Consider the following 12,607-nt stretch of genomic DNA (forward strand, 5'->3'; position numbering starts at 1 on the left):
AGTGCAATCATTTTAGCTATTAAATTGTAATATGTTTTGGCTTTGGTGTCATATAATCCCAAAGCAATTTCCTTTCAAATCGTTCTGACATAGTGAATTGCTCTTCTGTTGATATTGGAGATGAACTTGTTACGGAGATGGCTATAGACATCATAGCATGGAGGTGGTTCTGTCATTATTTAAAATAGCTTTGAATTTATTGGGATATTTTTTACTCGTTGGGTTTAAGGTAGGTTAGGTCTCTTTAGTTAACATAAATTTTTTATAACTTATTTTCACAAAAACATCCACACATCTCACACAAGTTTAATTAAACTGAGCATTCAGAATAGGTACTTACTTAAAGATGTTAATGATCATATCTGTAGACAAACTCCTTGTTGGTCAGTGTAATGAAACAGTACAAACCAAAACAAGCCAAGGCTTTGATACACAGCTATTTCTCTTCCTTCTCCTTCATGAGAAATTTGAACTCTGTACAACAGAAAACTGGCAAACTCGATATTGTCACTTTTTATATCAAAGTATTCCCAGAGAGACTTTCTTTTCTTCATAACTGACATTTTTCATAATTTATCTTGCAATTAATAAATTATTTTCAGTTATAAAACCGAATAACAAGTGAAAGTGATCACAATTTGCAGAAAGCCAAGTAGTTAAATAATTCAATCATTATATTATTTGCTCACTTCATACGTGAATGACAGGACCGAATTTACTTGAGTCCACCCAATAGTCTGCACCTGACCTGCAGGCTTGTTCAGACTTGCACATTACAACACGCTCGGTGACAATGTTCGGCTGAATATCTGGCTGTGGGATATCTTGACTATCCAAGTTATAGAATGGTTGGACATCTGGTATCTGGCCAAACAGCTACATGTTTTTCCTCCAGAGTTTTAAAGTGTGCTGTTTTTGCTGTTCCATCCATTTGCTCACAGATCGCATTTGAAATACATTTTGTCATCAATAAATACACTTAAAAAGGTCTTCATATGTGTTCCCAAACACATTAACTTCCTGTTGTCCTTCTCACTGCAACATAGGTGTTTCACAACCATTTATTGCCTCACCACCATGTGATTTACCCAAATATGATGAATAGGTGTGAGCAAAATTCAGCTGTTTCCAAATAGTCATTGTTAAGTGTCTGAGGCCTCTGGCTCTTCAGCATTTTCATCAGTTGTCAACATAGATCTCTCTCAATGGTGAGACTAATCTGCTGTTGGTTCTTGCTTTCTGAAAATGCCTTAAAACACTTCAAATCTTGGCTGCCAACGTACTCCAAATTTCCCCAATCTAAAAACAAAAGGTGCATAAACAGAAAATCCTAAACCTATGGCTGAAAAGAGCATAAGTGCTCTTAACAACCCAACCACTTCCTCCATTCAGGAGTGTGGGAAGGATTGTTTATAAACCACAGGTCATAATGAAAGGTACTTTGTACAATTATTAATCATCCCATTTCGTAGAGTTCTGTTAGTCAAGAAGGCTTATCAAAGTCTCCATGGGCAATAGTTGTCATGGTGTTGGGAAGTCATGTCTATCAGCAACCTTTCCAGGCACTAGTCAATTCCAGAGATTCATTTCCTGTGATGTCTGATGATTGTCACCAGCTGAAGACAATTCAAGATTCAAAGGAAGTTGCGCTGAAGACGAAAAATGCAAAATATATCCAGTCAAAAGGAATCTGTATTGTGAGAATAAGCATTGAAGATTGAATGTAGCATTTATCATTTTATCAGAATGCAGCCATAATATTAGAGTTAAACAAACATCACAAGTAGTCATAAACTGTAGATTATTTGAGCCTCAAATTGATGGGGGCTACTCCCAAAAAAATTGCTGCAACAATTGCTCATTGAAGCCACATTTGTCCCACCATCAAGACCTGTTCTGTTTGAGTGCAGGAAAGTACTCAGATTCACAAAAGAAATATACAAGCCAGCAATGATGATGGTTAGTACAATCGACAAAAAGAGCACGGAATCACCAATTGCCTTGAACAGCCACAACTTATCCTTAAAGTTATTTAATAATACCAGTCAAACCAGTTCAGTAAGTTCACATCTTTACTGTCATTGGTAAACCATACTACTTTTCCATTACCAATTGCACACTGGAGGATTCTGCTATCTAGCTGCCAGTAGGTTCCATCTTGACCAAGGAACAATGTTGGTGAGTGTTGACCATTCCGCCTCAATTTTCAGGTGCATTCTCGAGTGTGGAGTCAACGAAACGTGAAACACCATATCACCACTGGGGATCATCCTATCCATTACTCAACACTTGTAAAGAATATCTGTACTCAACAATTTGTAGTTCAGAAGAAAGTAGAAAAGATGCTGTGAGATATCATCATTCTGTTTGGAGAGTCCCTGGTCCTCTTCTGTAATCCTTATCTAGGAGAAAGTTTTCGCGTGGCAGGCTAATGACAGCTGAGCAAAATAAACAAGAAGGAGGTATACTCATTGCCACACATGTGACACCTTGAACTTAACTGATGCCTGCAAAGTACTCCTGCTGTTTGACTATTCAGATGGGCTACTGGAAGATAGAGATTGATGAGGCTAACTGGGAAAGGATTGCTTTTATAACATCCAATGGCCTCTAAGAGTTAAATTATGATATATGGTCTGTCTACACTACACTACAGCTGGCTTTTAATGCCTAATGAACATCTTAAATGGGTTACTCTTTCATGTGTGGATGATATTGTTGTTTGCTTGAAGCCATTTGAAGAGCATCTAAGCCACCTGACAGCTATACTGAAGTAATTTCATGGCGCAAGTCTCTGCCTGCCACCATGTTGCCCAAGAAAAAATCTTCGAGCATATAGCTAATGGAAACAAAATTCATCATAATCCAGTAAAAGTAAGACTTATAACAGATTTTCCAACTTCTAGGCACATTCATGCTTGAGATTCCTGGGAATGGTGTTCTTACTATAGATGCGCTTCCATTCGGTTTCAAGGGATGGGCACTGCTCGAATTGCTGCAGGAAGACTCCAAATATTCTTGCAGATAGAAACAATAAAGATAATTCTATGCAATAAAGATAATTCTGTATCCTTAAGGAGGTGCTCGCATATGCACTAATCTTGGCTCTTTCTGATGAGAACACTGAGGCAAAACTACACACTAATGCTAATGTTTATGGAATGGGTGCAGTTCTAGTGCAAATCCTGGAAGTTGCAGCAAGAGTGATTGGTTTTGCATCCAGAATACAGTAGAACCTCACTAATCTGTCCTCAATGGGACTAGGAATGTTGTCGGAATTGCAAAAAAGGTCAGATTATCAGAGGAATACTTTTATTGATCCATCACAATACAATAGAGTACAATTATAATTTTCAACTGCATATATTGTCTGAAATACTGTTCCACATTAAAACAAAACCTAAACATTCCCACACTAAACAGTCGTGTATGAAACTGTAATCTACAATAGTGCCTGTATTAGATGGTAAGATACTGTTACTGTGAGTAAAAGTTCAACATTTGTACATATTTTGTTACTGTATTGAATTGACATGCAACTAATTTGCACTTAACTGTTTAAAACATGAGTCACATAGTAAAAAAAAATGCTGTTCTTAAGCAGCACGTAAAAGTGGGTACTGTTCATTACATAGCAGATGACAACCTTGATTTCGGTGCTATGTTCTGCCATTTCCTAATACACAAAGCTTCTGTTGTGCAGTCAGTGTCAGCTGTACTGATCCACTCAGGAACTCAATATCCAGTTGTAAATGCAGTGTCACATGTTTATCTTTAGTTGGCACCATAATTTACTTGTACATGCTTTAATATGGAAGAAGAACACTGTCACTGATTTATAAAACAAATGTGTGCACAATAAAATGTATTAATCAAGTTTAAAACAAGTAATTTCATACTAAAACTGGTCAAATTGTCATACCTAGCAACCATAAATTGCCTACTGATCCATATTGTAGACAATGAGTCATTGACAATTCTAGACCTGACTACAGCAGTGGCCCAAGTATGTAAACAAACACCGAAATGCGATGGTCAGACTAACCAGAGAATCAGAACTTCAATGCTTGTATTGGCGAGTTTGTATTGTACTCTCAAAGACCAGAATGCTTTGTTGTTGTTTAGGCCATGAATAAGTTCTGACCGAATTTATATGGTGCACAATTCACTGTTGTTACTAAACACAATTCATTATGCTGACTGAAAAGACTGAAGGTTTCATGAGGACGATTGCAAGATTGCCTCTGAAACTTCAGAAATACACCATTACAGTAACATAACAGAATGACTGTACAGTTCATCTGCATCTAATAATAATAATAATAATAATAATCTCCTTTCGTGTTCTATGCGAGAGGAAAAAAAAAGAGACAGTATATATGCATCCATACGAGCTCTAATTTTTCTTATCTTTGTGGTCCTCGATGCAAAATCTACATTGGTAGCAGCAGAAACATTCCTCACATAGTTTCATATGCTGGTTATCTGAAGTTTCTCAATAGTTTTCTGTGAAAAGAATGTCATCTTCCCTCCAGTGATTCCCATTTAAGTTCTTGTAGCTTCTCCATAATACTTGTGTGCTGATTGAACCTACCAGTAACAAATGTAGCAGTCTGCCTCTGAATGGCTGCAGTGTCTTCATTTAATCCAACCTGGTGAGGATCCCAAACACTTGAACAGTACTGAACAATGGGTTGCAAGAGTGTTCTGTACACGGTCTCCTTTACAGGTGAACCAAACTTTCCTAAAATTCACCCAATTAAGCAAAGTTGACCGTTTGACTTCCCTACTACCGGCCTTACTGCTCATTCCTTTTTCTATCACTTTGCCAAGTTACACCTAGGTATTTAATGTAGGTGAATGTCAGCAGCACACTACTAATGTTGTGTTGAAAAATTGAGGGATTGCTTTTTGTACGCAACTGCATTTACTTGCATTCTTCTACATTTAGAACAAGCTGCCATTCATCACACCAACCAGAAATTTTGTCCAAGTCATCTTGTGTACTGCTGCTGTCACAAGAAGACACCACCTTCCCACAACAACAACATCAGCAAACAGCCACAGATTGTTGCTTACTTTATCTGTCAGATCATTTATGTATATAGAGAATTTTAAGAAGTCTTAAAGCCACTCGCATATCTGGGAACCTGTTCATATGTTCATACCTTAGTTAACAGTCTGTAGTGTGGCACCATGTCCAATGCTTTTCAGAAATTTAGGAATATGGAATCTACATGTTGCCCTTCATCCATGATTGTCAGGATATCGTTTGAGAAAAGGACAAACTGAGTTTCACATGAGTGATACTTTCTAAATCCATGCTGGTTTTTGAACAGAAGTTCTTGCATCTCAAGGAAATTTATTAGATTCTAACTGAGAATATGTTGTAGAATTCTGCGACAGACCAGTGTTGCCCTTCTTATATAAATTCCCAAATTTTGTAATTAAACAATGTTGACTCTTTTCTGTACAGCACTTGTGATATATTCATCAATTCAGTAGTGAACATTTTAGCAGAACAAAGGGAAGATCTAGCATTACTGAATACCATAGAGAAGCTGTCAAAAGAGAAGTTGAAGTAATAGATGAATATTGTATGAAAATTCCAGTGGGACAGAAATGGTTTCTCATCATCCCAATTAATTTACAGCCAGCCATTGCTAAAAGTAGTATTAGACTCAGACATCTGGTAATCAGCAATCATTGATAAAATAAGAAGCAGGTATTACTGGATGGGCTTCTACAGATAGGACAGACATTGTGTAAGCCATTGTAGGGACTTCAAACCTGGGAAGCAAATGCCTATCACCCCCAGGACCAGTTAATAAAACAGTAGTTCCATTTCACCAGATTGGAATTAATCTCTTATGAAGGTTTCCAAAATGGACAGATCACAATAAGTGGGTAATAGTGTGAACTGACTGCCTCACCAGCCATCATCAAGGCTTTTTGATCTACTGAAAATCTAGAAATCGACAGGGCTTTTGTACAAGGTGTAGGATCTTGAAGAAGGCATAATTTTGAAGTGTGAAGCACCAGGTGTAATGAACTTGAATTGTGAAAGTGTTTTGCTTCAGACTGCGATCAGGAGTTACTTCACGATGCCTTATCACCCACAGGATGACAACTTCTTGGCTTGTGCAGACAAATGACTTCAGGGAACATTTTAATAAGATTTTAAAAAACGACATTATACACCGAAAATCCTGGATGGAATGTAATAGTGTGGTTGGAGTTGCCTGAGACTGCAGTGTGTGTGTGTGTGTGTGTGTGTGTGTGTGTGTGTGTGTGTGTGTGTTTTTTGTTGATGAAGGCCTTACTGGCCGAAAGCTTTGTGACAATCTTCATGTTGTGCCTATCTGCGACTCAGCATTTCCGCAATATTATTGCATTATACTCAGAAGTGCCAAAGAAACTGGTATAGGAATGCATATTCAAATATAGAGACATGTAGACAGACAGAATATGGCACTGCAGTCAGCAATGCCAATATAAGACAACAAGTGTCTAGTGCAGTTTTAAATCAGTTTCTGCTGCTACAGTGCAGATTATCAAGATTTAATTGAGTTTGAACGTGGTGTTGTAGTTGGCGCGAGTTGTGGGACACAGGATCTCCGAGGTATCTATGAAGTGGGGATTTTCCCATACAATCATTTCATGAGTGTACCATGAATATCAGGAATCCAGTAAAACATCAAATCTTCAACATTGCTGAGGGCAGAAAAAGATTCTGCAAGAGCAGGACCAACGTGACAGAAGTACAACTCTTCCACAGATTGCTGCAGATTTCAGTGTTGGGCCATCAACAAGTGTCAGTGTGCAATCCATTCAACGAAACATCATTGATATAGGCTTTCGGAGCTGAAGGTCCATTTGTGTACCCTTGATGACTGCATGCCACAAACCTTCACACGTCACGTGGGCCAGTCAGCACTGACATTGGACTGTTGACAATTGGAAACGTGTTGCCTGTACGGATGAATTTTGTTTCAAATTGTGCCAAGTAGATGGACATGTACAGATATGAAGACAACCTTATGAATCCATGGAGCCTGCATGTCAGCAGCAGGGGACTGTTCAAGCTGGTGGAGGCTCTGTAATAGTGTTGGGCGTGTGCAGTTGGAGTGATATGGGACCCCTGATACGTCTAGATACGACTCTTGACAGGTAACCCATACGTAAGCATCCTGTCTGATAACTTGCATTCATTCATGTCCATTATGCATTCTGACGGACTAGAGCATTTCGAGCAGAACAGTGCGACACTCCTTGTCCAGAACTGCTACAGAGTGGCTCCAGGAACATTCTTCTGAGTTTAAACACTTCCGCTGGTCCCCAAACTCCCCACACATGAACATTATTGAACATATCTGGGATGCCTTGCAACATGCTGTTCAGAACAGATTGCGCCCCCTGTGCTCTTACAGATTTATGGACAGCCCTGCAGGATTCATGATGTCAGTTCCCTCCATCACTACTTCAGACATTAGTAGAGTCCCTGCCACGTGTTGTGGCACTTGTGGGTGTTCTCGTGGGCCCAACACGATATTAGCCAAGTGTACCAATTTCTTTGGCTGTTCAATGTATAACACTGTAAGCAGGCCGATGATTTAAATAATGACATTTCTAAAGTTTGTCAAAGCTGTGGAACGGACATTGGCATATGTGTTGTAAGTTGACATTGAGACTGGGGTACAATACTGTCTGTTGTGACATACATACACAGCACAGCAAAGCCAGACACAACATGTTTCACACACACTTTTTGTGATACATGGTGAGGAGGCTGAAACATCAATGGATAGTTCTTTCTGTCTGAAAGTGACTGTGGCGGAGGATGATTATATCACCAGAACTGAAAAGTGACATTCATATCAACTGTGTGTAGCCAAGATACATACCGTGGGCACTACAGTGCCAAACACCAACTTGTCAGCTGTAACCTTGGTGACCTAGCATGGTTTTTTTACACCTGTGTGGAAGATTGGACTTGCAGAAAAATGATTAAAGTAGCACTTTGGCTAATTAGATATTACCTGTGAAGATGATGATGATGATGATCCTATACTGAGAGGAAAAGATGCAGAAATGTAATCTTTGTCACTAGCATGAAGCTCTATCATGGTCTTGAAGCACTATTTCTCAATAGGGGCCTCCAGCACAAGTAAAATGAAAATTTGCACAACAGTCACAATGCCTTGATGCAGCTACCTCCATTTGAATGTCAGTGACTATGACAACTCGACAACACAACCGGAATGCAATGATCCTCTATCAACTGACATTGGGTCACTGTTTCGTATGGAGGCAGAGTGTATCTGTCCATTTTATGTTGTCCACTGTATGGCTATAGTCGCATTTGAGTGTTGTTTGGGCTACCGATTCAATTCCTACTTCTTGCAATTAATTGTTGTATAAGATTTGTAATTGCTTGAACTTGCACATGGAATATTGCAATGTACTAGAGCTTATATGCATGTATGAATAGGAGCTCTCTCTGAAAATCCAGGCAGTTCACCTCTGTGTGTGCTCAATGAATATACTTTCAGTATGAAATGCTGCTACTTGTTGATGTTCTTGTAACTGATACTTGATTACAGATTCTACATGGCAGTATTGCTTTGCATTTGCATTTACATTATCACACTGGAAAGTACATCTAGACAAAAAAACCTTAATGTTTTTGATTCAAGACTGTTTCCATTTAAACTTACTTGTTTGTCATGATCCCTTCAACTTGTTGAAGAAATTGTCACTAAGTAATTCTTATGCACAGATGGCTATTCTGGGAGAGTTTGTTCTGAAGTTTGTGAGATTAATACTGTCACATGGATGAAGAACTTTCAAAGATTGATGATGGCCTTGGACTGTGAAAATTTTAAGAACTCAGTAATGTACTTTTGAATAGTGCATGTGACTTCAGCGTGCTATGCAGAGAATTGTATGTAATATTCAGAAGTGTACATGAACTCTCAGGACAGAATTATAAATTTTTGGTTTGAATGAATTTTCAAATATAGAATTGTGATATTAGGATCCATATACTGAATTTTCAAATTGATGAGAGGTTTCATCACATGCTGTCCCGTTCAGAACCAGTAGTTAGCTAATGTCACTGTGCTACATTCTCAGAACATGATCACTGTCAGTCTACAAGTCTAATGATTATTGCTGTGGAAGCTTGCTGAGCTGACGTTTCAGTTAATAGATGATTGACAAACTTCAGATTATTGCACGAAACTGTAATATTTTGTAGTATTAATTGTGCATTTTAATTAATGAGCACAATTTTATTCTTTTGGCAAAACATCTATTTACTTATTACTCATTTATTGTTTCCTCCAATGTTACAAGTGAAACAAATGTTTCAACTGTCAATTTTTTAAAACACATGTTCTCTGCATAGATGCAGTTACTTTAATGTCTTAGTGTTTATGTTCACGTTAAGGAATTAATGGATGTTGCCAGTTCATGTTTTGAAGGGGAGGAGTATGTTAAATACCAAGTGTATGACACAAATAGTGGATACATTATAGCAAGGTTCAAAAGTATCATTAACTAACACAGCATGCTTATAGCTACACTTAGTAAGCTTAAATGGCACTCATTCTTTTAAGGTTCTGTAAATACTGTGAAAATTCCTACACCTAGGAACAATGACCCAAAATGAATCCAGGCTTGGAAGATGAGTAGGATAATGTTGAAGGTTTGCAGAGGTTCACATAGGTTCAGCAGCACCCTGTCCTATGTTACCAAGTAGATTAATGTGACACACAACTCATTCAGCAAATAGCCCAGAAGTAGAGCCATCACAGCTAGTGCCAGTGTATTTGTTCCCTATCACAGGTCTCAACATCAGCCATTTAAATAAGGCAGGATAACAGGTTTTTAGGAAATAGACTCTCAATATTTTTACTTTTTGACTTGTATATGACGTGCTGCCAGAAGTGAAATGCCGTTAACAGTTTAATTGTGGGGAGAGCAACCAGCAACCAGTGCTATATTTGTTGACTGTTAAGATCTGGAAGCACTTAACTATGTTCAAAGAGTACCATTTAGTCAACACATTGCACAATTTGAATGTATGTGGTTTAAATGTAAATTCACTTGTTTCTGTCTTCTCTCTAAATCTTTTATTTTAGTTAGCTTCCCTCTTCATTTTATCACAAAGTTTTCTAGTTGTTCAACCCTTTCAGTATTTCTCTACTTCATGTTTCCTGACAGAGAGCTATGACAGAATGGCAAAAGAAACTTTCGTGTTTTGTCAGCTCAGTCTGCAGGGAATCGTGTGAGACTTGCATTCATATAACACAACACAACAGAACAGTGGTCATAATAAGATCCTAACCAATAGAGACGAGAAATGAGTGTTCCATCTTGTCAGTAACAATTAATTTGCTGCTGTCAGTGAGTGCAAGTCCGTTTCAAACAGTTCTTGAGAAAATACTGCTATGGCTACTGCATTTAGTGACTATTCAGTCCCAGGAAGCATGCAAAAGGCCATTGCTCACAGTGGCACCATTAAGCTGTGTGCATTGAATGGGCTAAATAATACAGAAAATGGACTGCAGCTGACTTGATACATGTAGTGTCATCGTATGAATTGCACTTTTGCCTTTTTTTTTCCCAAGTGTTGCATCATTGAGCATACGAAGTGACCAGTGAGGCACTTAATGCACAGTACATCAAGAGTGTAGTTCAAGCTGGAGACACATCTGTGATGTTTTGGGGGTGCTTTTCATTTCGTGACTTCATTCCACTTACTCAGATTACCATGGACTTGAACCAGGACGTCTGTTTCAACACTCTCAAGTGTTGCTTTTTTTTCCCCTATACCTTCGTGATGAGTGTGCTGTGGACACTCCAGCCTACCATTAGGTTAACAGCCCTGTCTTGAGGGCTGGGCCCATATGTTCTTGAGCACCTGGGCAACATATCACACTTTGACTGTCCCTATAAATTACTTGATCTTAATGCTATAGAAAATGTCTGGGACTAAGTGGAATAACTGGTGAAATGCAGCAGTCGACACCACTACAATGTGGTGCGGCTGATCTGATGGATGTAAATGTCAATGAGTGGCTTCAGCTGGAAATGACATTGTTGTTGTGGTCTTCAGTCCTGAGACTGGTTTGATGCAGCTCTCCATGCTACCCTATCCTGTGCAAGTTTCTTCATCTCCCAGTACCTACTGCAACCTACATTTGTCTGAATCTGCTTAGTGTATTCATCTCTTGGTCTCCCTCTACGATTTTTACCCTCCACACTGCCCTCCAATGCTAAATTTGTGATCCCTTGATGCCTCAGAACGTGTCCTACCAACCGGTCCCTTCTTCTCGTCAAGTTGTGGCACAAACTCCTCTTCTCCCCAATTCTGTTCAATACCTCCTCATTAGTTATGTGATCTACCCATCTAATCTTCAGCATTCTTCTGTAGCACCACATTTCGAAAGCTTCTTTTCTATTCCTGTCCAAACTATTTATCGTCCATGTTTCACTTCCATACATGGCTACACTCCATACAAATACTTTCAGAAACAATTTCCTTATACTTAAATCTATACTCGATGTTAACAAATTTCTCTTCTTCAGAAACGCTTTTCTTGCCATTGCCATTCTACATTTTATATCTTCTCTACTTTGACCATAATTAGTTATTTTGCTCCCCAAATAGCAAAACTCCTTTACTACTTTAAGTGTCTCATTTCCTAATCTAATTCCCTCAGCATCACCTGACTTAATTCGACTACATTCCATTATCCTCGTTTTGCTTTTGTTGATGTTCATCTTATATCCTCCTTTCAAGACACTGTCCATTCCGTTCAACTGCTCTTCCAAGTCCTTTGCTGTCTCTGACAGAATTACAATGTCATCGGCGAATCTCAAAGTTTTTATTTCTTCTCCATGGATTTTAATACCTACTCTGAATTTTTCTTTTGTTTCCTTTACTGCTTGCTCAATATACAGATTGAATAACATTGGGGAGAGGCTACAATCCTGTCTCACTCCCTTCCCAACCACTGCTTCCCTTTCATGCCCCTCGACTCTTATAACTGCCATCTGGTTTCTGTACAAATTGTAAATAGCCTTTTGCTCCCTGTATTTTACCCCTGCCACCTTTAGAATTTGAAAGAGAGTATTCCAGTCAACAATGTCAAAAGCTTTCTCTAAGTCTACAAATGCTAGAAACGTAGTTTTGTCTTTCCATAATCTTTCTTCTAAGATAAGTCGTAAGGTCAGTATTGCCTCACGTGTTCCAATATTTCTATGGAATCCAAACTGATCTTCCCCAAGGTTGGCTTCTACCAGTTTTTCCACTCATCTGTAAAGAATTCATGTTAGTATTTTGCAGCTGTGACTTATTAAACTGATAGTTCGGTAATTTTCACATCTGTCAACACCTGCTTTCTTTGGTATTGGAATTATTATATTCTTCTTGAAGTCTGAGGGTACTTCGCCTGTCTGATACATCTTGCTCACCAGATGGTAGAGTTCTACATCTACATCCATACTCCGCAAGCCGCCTCTCCCAAGGCCGTCAGTAGTGGATATGACATACTGTGTGGATTTTTTTTCTGCATGAATTGAGGCCATTTTTAAGGTT

The 12,607-nt window shown here is 38.6% G+C and overlaps 1 protein-coding gene across 2 annotated transcripts in view; it reads left to right on the plus strand.

The window, feature by feature from the left end:
• The window catches only part of LOC124787829 (RISC-loading complex subunit tarbp2), a 163,687-nt gene that overhangs the window by 147,930 nt on the left and 3,150 nt on the right, over positions 1–12,607 (plus strand). The window lies entirely within an intron of this gene.

The sequence above is a fragment of the Schistocerca piceifrons genome, chromosome 3 (genome assembly GCF_021461385.2).
Source record: "Schistocerca piceifrons isolate TAMUIC-IGC-003096 chromosome 3, iqSchPice1.1, whole genome shotgun sequence".
Lineage (NCBI taxonomy): Eukaryota > Metazoa > Arthropoda > Insecta > Orthoptera > Acrididae > Schistocerca > Schistocerca piceifrons.